Here is an 18,827-nt window from a genome sequence, read left to right on the forward strand (position 1 = left end):
CATTGTAAGAATTTTAACCAATTAATAGCCTACTATCGTTTGCTGTATGCTTAAAAAATACACTAAAAATATTCCACAACAAATCCTTTAAATTGAATGATATTCAGAACAGAACAAGAATGAAAAAAATATATATAAAGTGAAAGTAAGCGGTGTTGGGCTCACGTAACTCTCTCATTCGAATACATTTTTTTCCATATTCGTGATTTATTTGGATGCTAAACTATTATTTATTATATCAAATGGTTCGCCTATTACTGGGATCGGATGTAGAGGAGCAGGAGGTACGGTATGATTTGGCTTCCCGGCTAACTGACAAACATGGCACGATCGACAGTGAGCTACTACATCAGATTTTAGACCAGGCCAGAAGAAATATCGCAAAACCCGATCATAAGTTTTTCGAACTCCCAAATGACCAAAGAGGACATGGTCATGAGCAAGACTCAGTATTTGCAAACGGTAACCGGTAGGAACAACAACTTGACGAACACTGTCGCCATTTTCCCACTTTCTCATCAAAACGTCATTTTCAAAAAAATAAGTTACCTTTTCACTAGGAACTTTTTTCTTATCTGTCGCAACCGCAACACATGACGCTAATGACGGGTCAGATTTCTGCGCAGCAGCCGATTGCGACCGACCCATCTGTAAGGAGGCAAAATCACTGGTCGGAGATGTTGGTTCCAGATACAACTTCCCTGTCATCCTATCACCAGTAGACTGTAGACAAGAATCAGACATGTCCACCACATCTTCACATTTACGGGCCTGGGCTCGTGTCACTACACAGGAAGAGAACACAGCTGGAAACTGAGAAGACAAGTCATTTTTCTCCTTTGCTATGGGAGGATAAATAACAATTGGGGAAGGGAAAACTTTACCACCGGCTAAGTCGTTTCCCAAAATAAAATCGACTCCTTCCATGGGCAGTTCATTGCAGATTCCAACGCACACATTACCTGTTACTATATCTGTTTGGAAATAGACGTTATGTAGGGGAACTTTTACACAGCCTGTTCCTATTCCTCGCAAAACTACATCGGAACCCGTATATGTTTCAAGTGACGAAGGCAGAGTGCCAGATAGCATGCGACCCACCCTTGTAACATAAACGGTTCATATCGCTCTGTATTTTTATCAGGTGACACAACTTTTTCCAAAGTTTGTACCGAACCTACACCTTTAAGCTGATGCATTTTTTTTCTTCCATGCCTCACAATCTGCAATCAGGTGGCCAGCATCAAGGCAATAGAAACAGACCCTGCTTTCCCCTGGGCGATACTGAGCACCAGCACCCCTACGACCTCCAAAAGATCCTCCTCTCACAGGCTTAAAAGCACCCCCTAAACCCTTCCCCTGCCCTTCAGACGCATGGACAGCAAACTTATCCTATCGTATTACAGGAGAAAAAACTGTTCGGTGTGTCAACACAAACTCGTCAGCCAGAACAGCGGCTGCTGAAAGTGACATGACTTTTTGTTCATTCAAGTGCACAACTAAATTTTCAGAAACACAGCTCTTGAAGTCTTCCAATAAAACCAACTCCCTTAAAGCTTCGAAAGTAGTAGTTTTATTTGCAACACACCACTTGTCAAACAGAGCCTGTTTGTCTCTGGCAAATTCCACAAAAGTTTGTTTGTCTGCTTTCTTATGGGCTCGGAATCTTTGTCTATATGCCTCCGGCACTAACTCATAAGCACGAAGAACAGTCTGCTTCACCACATCGTAATTAAGACTCTGTTCTACCGGCAGCGCAGAGCAAACCTCTTGTGCTTTGCCAGTTAGCTTACATTGCAGCAAAAGAGCCCACATCTCTTTCGGCCACTGCAAGGCACCTGCAACACGTTCAAAAGCTGTAAAATAACTGTCCACTTCAGCTTCCCGAAAAGGAGGAACTAAATTAATGTTTTTGCTCACATCAAACCCAGGAGACGAAATCGCCAGCGGAGCCGAAATGGGACTGGGGGAGACTGGCATAGGGGCAATATTAGGTAACGGAGCAAACGAGGGAGAAACAGGGGAATTCTCCAGCGCGCTCCCAGTCGGGTGAGGCCGGCCGTAATCACGCTGAAACCGTTCCCTTTCCATCTCAAACTCCAGTTCCCTTAGCCTAAGCCTTTTTGCCTCACTCTCCTCCTGTTTAATTTCCAGTTCTACCTCTTTCACTCTTAACATTAACAGTGGGTCCGAATGGGGCACCAACATAGTACTACTGGGTGGCACGAATACTGGATATCTAGACGGTACGGGCGAGAGTCGCGCAGACGCGGGTTTCTCGTCGACCTCCGTCGGCGTAGAAGCTTTTGTCTCTATACCACTCATTCCCGACTCATCAGGCAATATCCGCTTGCATGATCAATTCCTCGTGCAATACTTTTTTTACTTCTTTCTTAGAAGCTCTATAAAATCCGCAATTTTAAACAGCTTATATCCTTACGACAGCGATTAAACTGCATGATCTAACTGCATGGCTTGCCAGCAGCCATTTCACCCTGTAGCCCAAGACTGGTTGCCCACCGAAGCTAAGCAGGGCTGAGCCTGGTTAGTACCTGGATGGGAGACCTCCTGGGAAAACCAGGTTGCTGCTGGAAGAGTTGTTAGTGAGGCCAGTAGGGGGTGCTCACCCTGTGGTCTGTGTGGGTCCTAATGCCCCAGTATAGTGATGGGGACACTTTACTGCCAAAAGAGCACCGTCCTTCGGATGAGACGTTAAACCGAGGTCCTGACTCTCTGTGGTCATTAAAAATCCCAGGATGTCTTTCGAAAGAGTAGGGGGTGTAACCCCGGCATCCTGGCCAAATTTGCCCCTTGGCCTCTGTCCATCATGGCCTCCTAATCATCCTCATATACTGATTGGCTTCATCACTGTCTCCTCTCCACCAGTAAGCTGGTGTGTGGTGGGCGTTCTGGCGCAGTTCAGGCTGCCGTCGCATCATCCAAGTGGATGCTGCACATTGGTGGTGGTTGAGGAGATTCCCCCATCTATGTAAAGCGCTTTGAGGTCTCAGAAAAAGCGCTATATAAATGTAACTAATTATTATTATTATTATTATTAAACTGTTCCGTGCTTGGAGATAGTGTAAAGGCGATCAAATCAAACTCCATAACAACACACTGTTCACTACTCCCCCACCACACCAAAAGGAAAGCAGTCAAACAAAGAATGAATTGGAATGACTTACCAACTGCGCAGCCACAAGAAGGGTTCCTGGACACATTTTTGCCATAATAATCAGTTTTTTTTGTGAACGGGCCCCCAATTTATGTTACGTCCCAGGTCTAGGGTCCAGGAGAATAACATAAATAAACTTCGTAACACCTGACTTCTTGTTTCCTTCTTTTTATTATTTTTGAAACAAGTTGTTCAAATTGGTAGGTCAGCACAAGACATCAAAAAGAAGCAAATTAGTTTCAGGGTTGGGTCAAAGCCAAAATAACAAACAAAAATGGGTTCTACCTTTCGTTTAGAAAAAACGTATTATCCTTTCAAAGAAACCGTTTAGACAAAAATACAAATACTAAACTTGCCCTTACTAGCAAGAGAAAAAGTAATGTTCACAATAATGAAAAATTGGCACCCCAACCCCTACAGCTTCCGTGCTGAAAACAGTGACATTTATAATAATTATAATAACAAGGGAAAACACCCAACCACGTTGAGTGTTTTAAAGAAAACCGTTTACAGAAAACTTTACAAAAGAAATGAGAAAAGAACAACAAACCGGGAAGGGTAAGGTGAGAGAAAAATAAATAACACAGTAGGTCTATTTATAAAAGTCACTAGACAGAGTTAATTCTCTCTCCAACACCAACACCAACAACAGTTTCAAGACAGCGCTATGAACAGCATTCCTCTCTCCCGATCCACGTCTCTTCCTCTTTTTAAAAGACGCGCAGTCCCATCTTGACCAACCATGGGGCACGTTACCGACACGTTCAATTAGGGCGGTGCAATCTGTGGGAGTGACAGAGTGAGAGAAAGAGATAGAGAGAGAGAGACAGACACACCATACACACGTCTCATCATAACAACTATGAGAAGATTGATAAAAAAGTGCTAGGTTTAAAGGATAGATTTTTTTGTTAATGTTTTAACAGGCTAGCAATCCAGAGGAGCCATGCAGCTTCATCACAGTATAATATAATGTCTCATAACAGTCTCATAACATTTAACGTTGACTTCGTTCCAGGGTCTTTAATTGTTTTCCCACATTCTTTGCATCTAGCCGATTTGACATGTTGAAAAATCCAAATGAATGAACATATGGCACGGTTTCTCCATGTTTCATGGGACTTTCATTATGACATTTTGGAGTCTGCGCAATATACAGGCATACGTAATCAAATTCTATGACAAGGGCTCAAACTACCACGACACGAATTGTTTTAGAAATTACATGAATAAAAATGATATAATCTGTACAATCATTGCTCTTTTAATGCACCGTCAACTGCTAATTTCAAAGCAAACACTGCGCAACACATCCTTGCATCACATAACCAATTTCAGTCTGCTAATAAAGCACGATCATTTAATGCAATAACATTGTAAAACTAAACTACAACACATTTTCTACTATTTTTAATACAAAGCATTAAAAGTCTATAAAGAATATAGTGAGTATATGAGTATTTGATTATTGTTGATTGTTTTATTGTGTTTGTAAGGTGTCCTTGAGTGTCATGTAAGGCGCCTATAAATACAATGTATTATTATTATTATTATTATTATTAAGAAAACATTGACCTGTCCTGTTTTTGGCTACCTGAAAGACTATAGAAAAAATGTGCGATAGTTGCTAGTACTTATACGAAATCCATAAACTATTTGAGCTTAAAGTCCGTACTGCAGGTTTAAACGTACGAAAAGAATGTCCTCCAATACCTGTGCATTCATTGAAGACCTCATGGGGAAAGAATGTACTTGAGGCATGATATTGCGCGCTCTACTACGCTGACTTGCGTTACCGGTAGTGCAATTACATTCATAGCAAGCTTGTACAAATCTGGGCTAGTGGGAGCAACACTTGCCCAGTACTTAAAAATACACTCACTCCTCTTAAGGCGTGCTTCTCTTGAATATACAGATGGTGGACAACCAGAATGAGACTTTTACCGCCGCCGTTCCCGCGGCGGCAAAATTGGGATGTGTATTTGCTGCCTTTTACCACTGAGTGGCGCTGTAATCACAGACTTTGAAAAGTGTCAGTTTATTCTCTTTACGTAATCTGCCGCGGCAGTAATCTGAGCTGAGGTCACAGATAAATTCAAGATAAATATTGTGGTTAAACGAATTCAAATTCATTAAATTTAAACAAAGTAGACACACGTTAACATTGTGGGCCCAGTTTTTCTATAATTTAGAAAGGCTATGTCAATAGGTTACTTGTCATTTACTTCGTGTTATTTTAATTTGTAGATTTATTAACTGAAAAATTAAAATAATTTACCGTAAAATTAAAACATTTTCAGGACTTGCAGTTACTAGGCTAACCTATGTTAGTCGGTTTAAGCATTCTTTGTTATATTCAGAATTAAATAGGCTTACATGTTGTTATGATTATCAATTGAATTCTTTAATATATAATCAACCACTAATATTAGGCCTAGGCTACTGCCGCAGCAAAAATAAACCAGTCGAATTTCAAAGTCGTTCGCGAAATGACTAGGCTATACCGGGTGGCGCAAGTGACAGGGCAAAACAGCAGCAACTGCGGCATTTTAAAAGGTAAGTTTCCTATCTGTTTATATAAAAAAATAAAAATAAAAATAAAAAAAAAACATGGCGCAAGATCTTGTAAAAAATAAAAAAAAATAAAAACTTTTTTCATTATTTGAACAAAAATGAGACTGATTGAATATGTAAAAATATAAACAAACAAAGCAGAGAATAAAACAAACTTAAAAATATAGGCCTATTATGCTACAACAGAATTGGTTAACATTAACGAAAGCAAAACATGTAAAAATCCATTTCTACGGAGCCCCCCTAGTCCCACTTTGGCAAAAAAAAAAATATATAACTATCTCGTGGCCTCAAGATAGTAACTCGTGGCCTCAAGATAGTAACTCGTGGCCTCAAGATACTAACTCGTGGCCTCAAGATAGTAACTCGTGGCCACAAGATAGTAACTCGTGGCCTCAATATACTAACTCGTGGCCTCAAGATAGTAACTCGTGGCCTCAAGATAGTAACTCGTGGCCTCAAGATAGTAACTCGTGGCCTCAAGATAGTAACTCGTGGCCTCAAGATAGTAACTCGTGGCCTCAAGATAGTAACTCGTGGCCTCAAGATAGTAACTCGTGGCCTCAAGATACTAACTCGTGGCCTCAAGATACTAACTCGTGGCCTCAAGATAGTAACTCGTGGCCTCAAGATACTAACTCGTGGCCTCAAGATACTAACTCGTGGCCTCAAGATACTAACTCGTGGCCTCAAGATACTAACTCGTGGCCTCAAGATACTAACTCGTGGCCTCAAGATAGTAACTCGTGGCCTCAAGATACTAACTCGTGGCCTCAAGATACTAACTCGTGGCCTCAAGATAAGTGTATATAAAAGGAGAATGCACAATGGAGCAGCTTTTCTCCCCAAAGCAGAGAGTGCACGCTAAAGCTGCCATCCGCTTAAGGCACTTCTTGGTAGGCTAATAGCTATGGATAGAGACCATTTGATAAAGTTGTATTTTAATTTAGGAATGCGTTACCAGGATATACTGAACACACTTGCTTTGCAAGGGATTATTGTCAGTAAAAGGCAGTTAATGAAGACATTGAAAGTTTATGGATTACATCGTCGGCAATATGATAATTTGGAGGATGCTGTCGACTTTATATGTAGTCAACTGGAAGGCCCTGGAAAACTTCATGGATACCGGTGGATGTATGTGAAGTGTTTGGAGCAAGGCATCCATGTCAGGAAAGAAGACATAAGGATCCTTCTGTCTCTGCTGGACCCAGTCAATTCTCAAGCTCGCCAGAGACGAAGGCAGTATTTTTCACAGGGGCCTAATTTCATATGGCATGTAGATTCCTACGACAAACTCAAGCCGTATGGTATATGCATTAATGGATGCATAGACGGATATTCCCGTAGGATTATATGGCTAAGAGCAGCCTACACAAGCAGCGATCCAAAAGTTATTGGAAGCTACTTTGTTGAAGCAATAGAGCAGGCTGGTGGTTACCCAAGGCTTTTACGCACAGACATGGGTACAGAGAATGCTTTGGTAAGAGACATCCAACAGTATTTGTGTCGAAATGATGAAGATGACAGAGCAGGAGAGAGGAGCTATATAACAGGAGCAAGCACGGCAAACCAGCGGATAGAGAGCTGGTGGGGACAAATGAGAAAGGAAGGGATTGAACACTGGATCCAGCAACTTGGACAACTCAAGGATGAAGGGCTCTTCTCCGGCGACTTCCTGGACAAAGCACTTGTCCAGTTTTGCTTCATGGCAATCATTCAGGTAATATAAAATGATGACGATGATCTGACAACTAGTAGCTGAAGTTAAACAGAGTGTTCCATAACCTAACAGCCCCTTAGAATTTATGCTTTTGGGTGATTGTGATAGGGATTTCAATGTAAATGATACAGTAACCAGGGTTCGAGTTACGTGGGAGCCAGTGGGAGCTCAGCTCCCATATGGAGGTCTGAGCTCCCATGGAAGCAGTAAAATCATGCATCTGTGTGGGTCACTAATTAATTTACCATTATTTTGAATCACAAATAATGTATTTTTCATTGTAATTAGTACTATTATTTAGCCTAAATTAAAAAGATAAACAGACTTAAATGAACATGTTTTCTTAATGAACTTTAACATAGGGTAGGCTACATTTTCATGTGGTATAATGTAATTTCCCTTTAAAAAATGCTAACTACCATATGAATATTTGTACAGTCAGCCAGCTGAACAAGAATAACTGAAAGTTTCAGTTACTAAGGAAAGGTGTGCTTTGACAAGTCAAAGATGAATATTTGATGATAATTTTTACTTTTCACATCGTTTTAAAAATAAAAACAGTACAGTATACAGTAGTCATAGAATTTTATTATAATTGTATTTCATATAATATACAATAATGTAATTTTTACTTGTTATATCAAATGTGATAATTGCTAGTTCATTTAAAATATCAAAATATGCACCCCATACACTTACCCTGTTTTAAATGAAATAACGATGTCATAATATTGTGAGATTTACACCATTATGGAAACAATAGAGAATGAATGACATTCTCTGTGATTGATTTGCGCTACGGTAGCATTTTTCGACAAGGCAGCACAAATCGTCGGAACACCGGCGGCCAGCGGTGCGTAAAATAAATCGTAGACATCTGGGGCAAGTAGTGGACTGCTTGAATAAACTATGAATAAATCATGTTGTATGCATTCATTGGCATCATTTTACACATTGATATAACCTAGCAAACCCATAAACAATGCAAAGAGTTACTAAAATTTCCATGGGCTATATTCAAACAGCTGGCTCATATATTTTATTGAGGGGATGGCTACCTGTTTTATTGAATGAGTTGTGTGCGTCTTTACGCACGGTGGGTAGGCCTATACAGTACTTGGATTAAGTTGTATTGTAGTTGCTAGGCTTTGCTACGGTGAAAAAATGTATAACAACTTAACCTTGTTTTTATATTTATAGTAATTGTAGTATAGTATAATAATTATAGTATAGTATAAGTATAATTATAGATAATAATTGTCAGTGTCCGGTTGGTGTGCTTGGTAGCTCATTGAATCCACTGTAATAATATGTGGGTGCGCAAAACATGCATGGCATATTTAGCCCTGTTATTTGATTTCAGCTAATGATGCCGTGATGCAACCCCATAATGCCGCGTATCTATTAATAAAGCGCTACTAGGCAAACACATGGTGTAAGACCCCCCTTCTCTTTTCCCTTTATTTTACAGGAGGACTTAAATGAAATAAGAGACGTTTGGAACGCACATCGCATCCGGCCCTCTAAAAACATAAATGTCCCATCAGGAATACCTAATCTCATGTATCTGGCACCTCACCTGTGGGGCGCATAGGACCTTCTTCTTCCACTCACTGATGACTTAGCCAGTTGCAAAGAGAGATGCAAGTTTCTTAGTGCAGTTCCATGTGATGAGGACATATTCGATATGTGCACAATAATGATGGAAGAATCAGGCTTCGGCTTCCCAATGAGTATGTCACAAGCACTTGACTTGTATGTATCACTGAGGAATATCATCCGCCCAAATGTGTTTCAGTAGCCAACTGCATGAATGTCACCCTTTGTTTCTGCCAAAAGACCACTCACCAATAATGCTAAGACCCTTTTCAACACCACACCAGAATTAGTGAACACTCATGCAAACCCAGAGAAGGAGATGGGATGAATCACTTGCTTACTTTATTTCATGTGTTTCACGTATGACAAAAAATCTTATTTTACTGTTGTGTCAAGTAGTGGTGGCTGGTACAAAAAGAACTGCTGATGTAACCACCATCAGCAGAATCGAAGCCACAGGTGGACAAGCAACCAGCTTGTCTTGGCTTTCAAAGAGTCCACGTGATAGGTAACATTCTTGTAACTTAAACTAACAATAGTGGAGTCACAGAGTATGTATAGAGACCCAAGGAATTCAACATTACAACTTTGGCCAGCTGCTCCGTGTGAAGATTACATTTAAAGCAGGAATGAAGGCAGACGGACACTTTCACATGCAGAAACAGACCTGGTGAATACAATTGTTAGGTCAGTGAAATGGATAAAGACAGCTGCCTTATCTTGTTTTAAACTTTCCTGTACTTTGGTTATGCTCCATTCCATGTGGGCAAAGACTGTGTTTGTCAACCTTGGTGTACAGACGGCAAAACGCTATTGGACAGTTTTTTAGTTTTTGGATGAAGACGGTGTCTCTAATGGAGCGAGTCTGAAACAGGTTCAGAAGGAATGGCCATGTACCACAGTGCAACTCTGAGTCACTTTAGACAGTACCTGGAGAGACTGCTGGCCTTGGCTGAGGTACCAGAGGACGAGCTCAACCCCTTAACAGACAACTGGCTATCCAGGTGTGTGTGTATGTAGCTTCAGCTATGGGATGCTAGAATTAATGAGCTATAAATTGTATCTGAAGCTGAACTTGTCTCCTTTACTCATGCAACCTTTTCTTCTAGCCTTTCTCTTTCAGGACCATCCAGATAAGAATAAACATCTAGGAGCTGTAGAGGTGTTCAAGGTACTGAGGACTGCCTTGGATACTGTCAGTAACACAGAAACAGAAGGAGAGTATGACATGTGAGTACAAATGTGGACATTCAGTACAAGAAATACTGTATGTATGGTCTAGATTATAAAGCAAAAACTAGAAACGGATCCAGTATCTTCAAAAACATGTATTTAGTAGACGTTTAGGTTTTGTCAGTAGCACATATACAAACATTAAATCATTTTGTAAACTTTATTTTGAATATTTTTTCTCATTCTCCTTTTTGTAACCACTACAGAGTGAACAAATGATGAATGTTATTTGACACTGACAATCCTATGTCTATTGTTATAAGATGTACAATGTTTTCTTCTAAAATAATAGTGGTTAATGGTTTTATGATTGTAGAGCTCCTTAAGCCTGTAATGTTTATGTATCACCTGGCAGCTCTTTTTTCTTTCCATGCAGGATGAATATCGCAGCAACTGAAATCTCTAAGTCCATGAACCCCTTAAACACCTTAAACCGCAAAATGACCTGAAGGAATCCTGTTTACCAAGTCTGAAGGCAGCACAAGTATGTCACTACACATCCAACATCATCATTACTCAGAAGTAAAAAATGATGTATCACACACAGCTAAATCGTGTCTTGTGTAGTAGACTTTAAACATCATCATCTTTCCTTTGTGACCTGTTTGTGGGCAGGTGGTTCGGGATGGATTGTGCAACCATTGTCATAGTGCTGAGGAGAGGAACTTGTGGGCCAACGCGGTCTGTGTGGGCCGAGTCCAGCATGTTGGACCTACGTATCAGTTTGCCTGCATAAATGGCAAGGTCCGTGTCATTACAGGTGAATGTCAGATTTTCTCAAACCATTATCCACACCCCTCATTAGAAACTGTAGTTTGCATGAGCTGTTGTTATCAGTACCCACCCCCACTCAATGCATGTATTTGCAGGAAAAGCTTAAAAAGCTTCAGCGCACAGTTTCAGTTGTATGTAGTACAGATTGTAAAGCTTTTTCTCTCAGTCATGTGATGCTGTCATGTTTCAGAGTGGGCGGGTAGCCAAAAAATACACTATATAAATTCCTCCTTACACACACACACAAGATCCTATCACATCTGTTTTTGTTCAAGAACAAAACTCCACAAATAGCCTACGTTCTTTTTTAATATATACAGTACATATATGTAATGATCTCTATTTGTATAGCGCCTTTCTAGTCTTTGCGACCACTCAAAGTGCTTTTACACCACATCGCATTCACCATTCACACACATTCATACACTGAGCCTAAGTGCTCAAACAGAAACTAAATCTACTGGTGGAATAGCCATCAGGGCCTTCCAATAAACGGGCAACCCACTCTACCTCCTGAGCCACAGCCGCCCCTATATATATATATGACATATATAGTCATTCTGGAATTTGGAATAAAGTGTCAGCTAAAAATTTATAAATGTTAATTTGGGTTTTTTGTTGTGACTTCATGGTAGTAAAGAATTACTATTTCATCCTCCTCCTCCTCCTCCTCCTCCTCCTCACTTATAGGCCTCAGATTTATCAATGAAATGGTTTTGATAGATGTGAATATCAAATATATGGAACGTTAGACATAGATTTCCTGGCCTTTTAGACTTAATGTAAAATTAATTGAAACTTTTTAAATCATAGCAGAAACACAATTACTATCATATATATTTTTACATCAAACCCTTAATGTCTTTATAATTGACCCTAATCTATTGTGCTCTTGCTACATGACGATCTATAATAGCAGAAAATAACATAATTTCACTTGAGGTTTCTTTTGAACTCAAAAGATTTCTGAACTTTACAATGCTCATTTTCAGGTCCACCTCAGAGCACGCCACATGTCTGACCAACTCTGCAGATTTGCAGGACCTCTTCCACCGCATTTCAAGGGAGGACCAATGACATGGCTGCCAGTGGGGGGCTTCTTTCCCTTAAATCACCCCCATCACTAGCCACCTGGTGCTGGATACCCCAGTTCTCTCTTCCCCCATTCCAGACAGTTTTGTACATGGCAGGGGGTCCCTGGCCATAGTGTAGTGAAACGTGTGCTGAGAGTGTCAAACCCGACCAGGATTTGCGTGGGTAAGGCTGTGTTCAGATCAGCCAGATGAGAGAGACTAGATCATTAGGGAGGGGAGGCTGTTGACTGAATACAAGAATTGAAGGTTGGTTAAAAAAAGTTTGTATTTAAGTAACACTTGGAGAAAGGGTTACAGTTAGCTATGGCTCACTGTGATCAACATTAATAAGATAATGATGTGGGAAGCTTCACTGTTATTTTAGTAACATGTGGATCTAGAGCTGTACCTCTGCCAAGCATATTATTTCAAAAAGATCAGAACCACTGAAACCCAATACATCAAATCTAAATTTACAAAAACAGCAGATCATTTTCAAAACTTACATGCAGTCGCTATATCGTTTGTGAGCAGGCCTGAGAGTTGTCTGCTAGAACCGTAAAATCCCATGGCATGGTGTGAATCTTTGTTACTGTGCCTATGGAGAATAGTTCACTATACTTACCTGACTGACAGTGACATGCAGTCAACCTCAGTTATTGGGGAGCCACTGAAGCAACAATCATTTGATTGTCACCCAGTTCAAGTCTACCATCCATTTGTTTTTAATAGTCCCAGTTATTACATTATAAATACTGAAATCTTGTTTTAGTCTGCATAGTAATCTCAGTGACTTCCGACAGTTTACAATTAACAAATTAATAACCTAATCATACTGCAGCCATGTGCCATCAGTTCATTTTCTTCAAGCTTAATGTTAACCTTCCAAAATAACTTTGAATATTCACAACTTTCAAAGAAAATCATATCTAAATAGAAAATGTTTGTTTGTTTTCTGTTTACTTGCCCACCCACCCGGTATAGGGTATAACATCACAGGGATTTTAAAGTCATCAGTTTAACTTCATTTTAGCTCAAATATCCACCTGCAGCTGAGAAGGAGGTGTAGGTATGTAAGCCAAACGGTAATTTAGAATCTGTATATTAAATGTGTGAAACAAATTGAATAAATATGTCATTGAAGTCACTCAGTCCATCATGTTTATTTTTTAAGAACTGTGTGTGGTCCTTCCCTTTGTGTATCCTGGGAAGGTTTGAGAGCATTAGAGGGGTTCCGGGTGTTTGGATGGGGTATAACAATATGCCCTGCTTAACTTACAATGAATCAGTTAACAGAGTCTTGTCTATGTCTATGTAACTATGTTACATCATTGAAAAAGCAACCACACAAATGCAAAAATAAAATCTTGTTTTGAAATTTATTTATCTTATTTGAACAGTAAGCCTAATTTAGGCTAACGTGAATGTCAGCTATTATACAACAGGCACTCAGAACTGGAGTTAACAGATGTCTTTATAACATTTCTGCAATTCAAATATAATACAGGGTGTCTACAGATATGAACAAGTTAAATTTAAGACTTTTTAAGACCTTTTTAATGCCACTTTGAATGAAATTTAAGACCAAACCTGTGATGGATATACACATTATATTACATGCGTATATTAGGGGTGTAACGGTTCACAAAATTCACGGTTCAGTTCGATACGATACACTTGTCACGGTTCGGTTCGGTACGTTTTTGATACAGCATAAAGAAATAAATGCCAGAGAAATTTCCTTGATTTAAATTTGTTATTCTTTTTTATATTAAAACTAACATCATAAAGAATTTTTTTTTTTTTTTTACTTTGAGCAATTCTAGAGCTATAACGGACTCTTCTTAGGAGCATATAAAACAAAACAGCTCCTTGGAAAAAATGAAATGTCATATTGTAGTAGTTATAAACGATTTATTTTAGTTCCGATTAACATTTGAGGGCAGCAATTGTATTCATAATGTCAAAATAAAACCGGCGTGTTACTTGAAGGCATTATAGCCTACTATTCCTGCCAAACGTCCATGGTTACAGTTTCTACAGTAAATCCATGGTAAATGTTGCTGATCTGTGGACACTGATAGTTCATCCATGGCACAATGTTTCTTCCAGGTTTCCACGTCAGCGCTGTTTGATCCGTTAATAACGGAGAAATATGAATGCGTCTCACTAGATCTCGCAGCGATGATATTACTTCTGTCAGTTCTGTGGCGAATTAAAATGCTTTCTTTACCGCATCTCTTATTAGTGCTGTGTAGTAACAGTGTCGCATGATCACGATCGGCTCGCGCTGCACTGGTCCAAACTGATAAACGGTCCTTCAACCACACAATAACGAGCAGTTTCGTTCCGCTTGCATTACGTTTGCAATTTGATGTTGGGCAATGTTGTGGTCGCGCCGGCGTCTCTTACATTATGAGCGCGCTTGCCACGCGCAACGCGCCTACATTTGAAATAACGAAACTGTTACGGTAGTGTAGTGCAGGAGGAAGGTGAAGACGACAGAGCTCTTCAATACAAGGAGTTTAATTCAAAAGATCTCAAAACACAGGAACAACGGGCAGAACACACACTATACATTAACGTAATATAAACGAGAACCGACAAACACTGAAGGAAACACAGGGCTTAAATACACAGGAAAACTCATCAGGGAACAAGACACAGCTGACAAGACTAACGAGGGCAGAACAGGTGATACAAATGAACTAATGACAGAAACCATGGAAACAAGGACTAGACCAAAAATACACAGAAGACAGGGGGAAACGGAACACCGAAACTGAAACAAAAACAGAACTCAGGAACACAGAACTGTAACATTACTCCCCCCTCCCGGTAGGCGCGTCCTCGCGCCTAATAAACATCCAAAGGGGTGGGAGGGTGGGCGCCCTGGAGGCTGACAGGGGAGACCAGGCAAGGGAGACACAATAGGAAGCCTCCAGGGCGGAGCAGGCTGTGGGCGTGGAGCAGGCTGTGGGCGTGGAGCAGGCTGTGGGCGTGGAGCAGGCTGTGGGCGTGGAGCAGGCTGTGGGCGTGGAGCAGGCTGTGGGCGTGGAGCAGGCTGTGGGCGTGGAGCAGGCTGTGGGCGTGGAGCAGGCTGAGGAGGTGGCCACGGCGAAGCAGGCTGAGGAGGTGTTCCAGGGATCCCCAACTGAGCCAGAGGGACCCAGAGCCGAGGCGACACCACAGGTCTGGAGGGCCAAGGCGGATCTGCAGGCTCACGGGACCGAGGCGGAGAAGGGGCTCTGGAAGCCCGTGGCGTAACCAGTGCGAGGGAGGACAACTGAGGAGCAGGAGGGAAGACGGAGCCCGGTGGAGCAGAAGGGATGCAGGGCAGAGGCGCAGCCGGCAGCATGGAGTCCCGAGGTGGAACCAGGGTGACGGCTGACCAATGCAAGGAAGGAAGGAGGAGTGAGCCTGGTGGAGCTATAGGGCTGACAAGACCCGGCGGAGGTGAGGGCACAATGAGCCGAAGAGAAGCTGCAGGGTCGAAGGACCAAGGTGGAGTCAGAGGTTCAGGGGACTGAGGCGAGGACAGGGGATCCACTGACCAGGGCGATGCTGAGGCCTGGAGTCCCGGAGGCAGCTCCACAGCAGCACTGGCAGGTAGCTGTGGATGGGAAGCAGGGTCGACAGGGTTCAGTAGAGGCAAAACCGTGGAGCATGAAGACACTAACAGCGGAGGTGGGAGAGGGAGGCTGGGTGGGATCCGCGATGAGGGCTCTGAGCTGGGCGGGACCAGCGGCGAAGAGGGCTCTGAGCCGGGCGGGACCAGCGGAGAAGAGGGCTCTGAGCTGGGCGGGACCAGCGGAGAAGAGGGCTCTGAGCTGGCCGGGACCAGCGGCGAAGGCTCTGTGCTGGGCAGGACCAGCGGTGAAGGCTCTGTGCTGGGCAGGACCAGCGGTGAAGGCTCTGTGCTGGGCAGGACCAGCGGTGAAGGCTCTGTGCTGGGCAGGACCAGCGGTGAAGGCTCTGTGCTGGGCAGGACCAGCGGTGAAGGCTCTGTGCTGGGCAGGACCAGCGGTGAAGGCTCTGTGCTGGGCAGGACCAGCGGTGAAGGCTCTGTGCTGGGCGGGACCAGCGGTGAAGGCTCTGTGCTGGGCGGGACCAGCGGTGAAGGCTCTGTGCTGGGCGGGACCAGCGGTGAAGGCTTTGTGCTGGACGGGACCAGCGGAGATGAAGACACTGTGCTGGACGGGACCAACGGAGAAGAATGCACTATGCTGGACGGGACCAGCGGAGATGAAGGCACTGTGCTGGACGGGACCAGCGGAGAAGAATGCACTATGCTGGACGGGACCAGCGGAGATGAAGTCACTATGCTGGACGGGACCAGCGGAGAAGAAGTCACTATGCTGGACGGGACCAGCGGAGAAGAAGTCACTATGCTGGACGGGACCAGCGGAGATGGAAGCACTATGCTGGACGGGACCAGCGGAGATGAAGGCTCTGTCTCGACGTTCACAGACACTAGCGGGCAGGCAACAGGCTCTGGCTCTAGCAGGCAGGCGACGGGCTCTGGCTCTGGCGGGCAGGCGACGGGCTCTGGCTCTGGCGGGCAGGCGACGGGCTCTGGCTCTGGCGGGCAGACGACGGGCTCTGGCTCTGGCGGGCAGGCGACGGGCTCTGGCTCTGGCGGGCAGGCGACGGGCTCTGGCTCTGGCGGGCAGGCGACGGGCTCTGGCTCTGGCGGGCAGGCGACGGGCTCTGGCTCTGGCGGGCAGGCGTGGAGAATCTCAGGTGGTGGGAAGGCGGCCACCCTGGGGATAAGAACTAGGTGTGGCCGCCTCCTTGGCTGGTAACTCACCGGCGATGTTAAGGCGGCCACCCTGGGTACCAGGATTAGGCGTGGCCGTAAAATCTTCCATCCCGCTGCTAGGTCCATGTTAGTCGATCTGTTTTGGGTCGGTTCTTCTGTTACGGTAGTGTAGTGCAGGAGGAAGGTGAAGACGACAGAGCTCTTCAATACAAGGAGTTTAATTCAAAAGATCTCAAAACACAGGAACAACGGGCAGAACACACACTATACATTAACGTAATATAAACGAGAACCGACAAACACTGAAGGAAACACAGGGCTTAAATACACAGGAAAACTCATCAGGGAACAAGACACAGCTGACAAGACTAACGAGGGCAGAACAGGTGATACAAATGAACTAATGACAGAAACCATGGAAACAAGGACTAGACCAAAAATACACAGAAGACAGGGGGAAACGGAACACCGAAACTGAAACAAAAACAGAACTCAGGAACACAGAACTGTAACAGAAACAGCGTTACCAGAAAAAGCCTACATTATCATTATCAATAGCTGTTTATGTAATAAAATCTGAATCATTCTCGCGATTCGATGCTTGGTTATTTGACGGACATTAGGTGCGTCAGACTGGAGAAATTTTAGCGGTAACGTGACCAGAAATATTTAAGACCTATCGAATCTGAATTTAAAGGCAGGGTAGGTAGGACTTTATAAAAATAAAAGATCCAAATTTGTTAAAACTTTCTATATATATCAATACATAATTAAAATGTAAGTACTCTGAAAAAAAGAGTATAAAAATCAAGTGACTCTAGACCGTTTAATCTGTATTAAACACAGCTCATTATTTCGATTCGGGACGAATCAAAGGATTGGCTTAGGCGACTGTCACTCTCTCGCAACCATGGCAACCACCCTTTTGCCACGGGATCTGCCCACTTGCGCGCGCACGTTTGATTTGAGGAATTCGAGAGGCACGGAACCTAGGAATAGCAAAACAATGGCAGAGAAAGAGCAATCAAAATTCACATTACCGGCATATGCAGTTAGCGAAGGCAAACAAGGCAAAAAAAGAAGACAGTACAAGAAAAGGTAATGAACAAAAAGTCTTTGGATAAACAAAGAAATAAAACGCGTGTCAATATCGGCGTAGCTTTCCAGCGACCACCCCGTCCTCAGCCTCTACTTCCTCGGACCCTAGTTGCACGCCACGGCCTCTTGCACGACCTCCTGCTTCGCCCTAAAATTATTTTTATTTTACAAAAGGACATTTTACAAACCTACGTTTTGCGCATGTGCTCCTGCACGCACTTTTCCAGTCACAACACAGCAATCAAAGGAGGACGCGCTGAAAACTGTAATGCTGTTCTCTTCCTTCATAACTCGTACTGAGAAGGTTTGAGTTGCAGAGGAGTTTGTGACAGTTTCACCTGTTCAACCACATCAAAGTTTCGTAATTAGTAAGTCTGTGCTTTTTCTCTTTTTGTTCTTATGTGCTGAAGGGCTGCTGTGCCTTGGTGAAACGGTGTTTGTACGTGAAGAGCTCTTTTCCAAAACGCCATAAACCTAAAAAGCTGCCTCAAAGAACCAGCAAAAGTAATGATTATGAATGTGTAAAATATTGCAATAAGACATTTTAATTGTTTATTAACTTCTGTGTCGGCTGCAAAGATGAAGTTGACGATATATTGACTCGCGATCTTCGCAGTAGGCTAGTGAACGCATGCACCGGAGAAATGCACATTTATTAGGCTACATAGTTTTATTTTGTTTTGGATGGTTTTGTTTAGAACCAGATTTCTGTAAATATATTTCACATTTTTTAGGCCTGTGAGGCGAGGCTACGGTTCGGTTCACGATGATATAATCTCCAGTTCAAGCACCTTATGTTGTGATTGATAGCCTATA

This window comes from Rutilus rutilus (genome assembly GCF_951802725.1).
Source record: "Rutilus rutilus genome assembly, chromosome: 9".
NCBI classification, from domain to species: domain Eukaryota; kingdom Metazoa; phylum Chordata; class Actinopteri; order Cypriniformes; family Leuciscidae; genus Rutilus; species Rutilus rutilus.